Source organism: Oncorhynchus tshawytscha, linkage group LG01, assembly GCF_018296145.1.
Source record: "Oncorhynchus tshawytscha isolate Ot180627B linkage group LG01, Otsh_v2.0, whole genome shotgun sequence".
Taxonomy (NCBI): Eukaryota; Metazoa; Chordata; class Actinopteri; order Salmoniformes; family Salmonidae; genus Oncorhynchus; species Oncorhynchus tshawytscha.
The window spans coordinates 3,332,349-3,334,848 of NC_056429.1; positions in this window are offsets into that span (position 1 = coordinate 3,332,349).

Sequence of the window (2,500 nt, forward strand, 5' to 3'; positions counted from 1 at the left end):
TCCATAATGACATCACAATACCCCATAATGACAACACAATACCCCATAATGACATCACAAAACCCCATAATGACATCACAAAATGCCATAATGACATCACAATACCCCATAATGACAACACAATACCCCATAATGACAACACAATACCTCATAATGACATCACAATACCCCATAATGACAACACAATACTCCATAATGACATCACAATACCCCATAATGACAACACAATACCCCATAATGACAACACAATACTCCATAATGACATCACAATACTCCATAATGACATCACAATACCCCATAATGACAACACAATACCCCATAATGACATCACAATACCCCATAATGACATCACAATACCCCATAATGACAACACAATACCCCATAATGACATCACAAAACCCCATAATGACATCACAAAATGCCATAATGACATCACAATACCCCATAATGACATCACAATACCCCATAATGACATCACAATACCTCATAATGACATCACAATACCCCATAATGACATCACAATACCCCATAATGACATCACAATACCCCATAATGACATCACAATACCCCATAATGACATTACAATACCCCATAATGACATTACAATACCCCATAATGACATCACAATACCCCATAATGACATCACAATACTCCATAATGACATCACAATACCCCATAATGACATCACAATACTCCATAATGACATCACAAAACCCCATAATGACATCACAATACCCCATAATGACACCACAATACCCCATAATGACATCACAATACCCCATAAGGACATCACAATACCCCATAATGACATCACAATACCCCATAATGACATCACAATACCCCATAATGACATTACAATACCCCATAATGACATCACAATACCCCATAATGACATCACAAAACCCCATAACGACATCACAATACCCCATAATTACATCACAATACCCCATAACGACATCACAATACCCCATAATGACCTCACAATACCCCATAATGACATCACAATACCCCACAATGACATCACAATACCCCATAATGACATCACAATACCCCATAATGACATCACAATACCCCATAATGACATCACAATACCCCATAATGACATTACAATACCCCATAATGACATCACAATACCCCATAATGACATCACAAAACCCCATAACGACATCACAATACCCCATAATTACATCACAATACCCCATAACGACATCACAATACCCCATAATGACCTCACAATACCCCATAATGACATCACAATACCCCACAATGACATCACAATACCCCATAATGACATCACAATACCCCACAATGACATCACAATACCCCACAATGACATCACAATACCCCATAATGACATCACAATACCCCATAATGACATCACAATACCCTATTCCATAATGACAAACAGGTTTTTAGGATTTTTTGCAAATGTATTATAAATAAAAAACAGAAATATATTTTTTATTTTTTTTCAGAGCTACGAGACTCGAAATTGAGCTCAAACTTTCAAGTTAATAGACTATGTTAGAGTTTATACTTCCTCTTCCAATAACCCGTGGGGAGGTCAAAATAACGAAAACTGTCACTCAAATCTATTCATTTTAAAATGTGGAAAAAACTTCTACCTGCCATTATCGTTCACTCGACGATAAGACAAGACGTTTTAATTTGTTGTGTTAACATGTGATCCTGGGTCGCCGATCTGCTTGGGCAGGGGGGATTCCTGGGTCGCCGATCTGCTTGGGCAGTGGGGGTTCCTGGGTCGCCGATCTGCTTGGGCAGGGGTGGGTTCCCTGGGTCGCCGATCTGCTTGGGCAGGGGTGGGGTCCCTGGGTCGCCGATCTGCTTGGGCAGGGGGTCCCTGGGCAGCCGATATGCTTGGGCAGGGGGTCCCTGGGTCGCCGATCTGCTTGGGCAGGGGGAGTTCCTGGGTCGCCGATCTGCTTGGGCAGGGGGATTCCTGGGTTGCCGATCTGCTTGGGCAGGGGAGTCCCTGGGTCGCCGATCTGCTTGGGCAGGGGGGTCCCTGGGTCGCCGATATGCTTGGGCAGGGGGGTCCCTGGGTCGCCGATCTGCTTGGGCAGGGGGAGTCCCTGGGTCGCCGATCTGCTTGGGCAGGGGGAGTCCCAGGGCAAGAAATGTTTGAAAACACCTTGCCTAGACAATCGCAAAGCAAGTGCAATATATTCACATGTGCACCGCACACAGCAACAAACACGCATCTTTCAACTGGTTGTGGAGCAGCTCACCGAAGAAGAATGACCGGTAGCCGGTAGCCGGTAGCCGGTAGCCGGTAGGAAAGACCTTTCAACTGATCATATCCACTAGCTAACTAAGGCAACAATGGGTATAAAAACCAGGTATTGAAAAACATTTGGTCTGAAGTCTTGTTTGAATCTTTGCGATGGCAATACAGTCAATATGCTAAAGGATATATATCCCAATTAAATGTTGACTGCACAGTTGGCCTACCTGACAGAATGATGTCATGACAATTTGT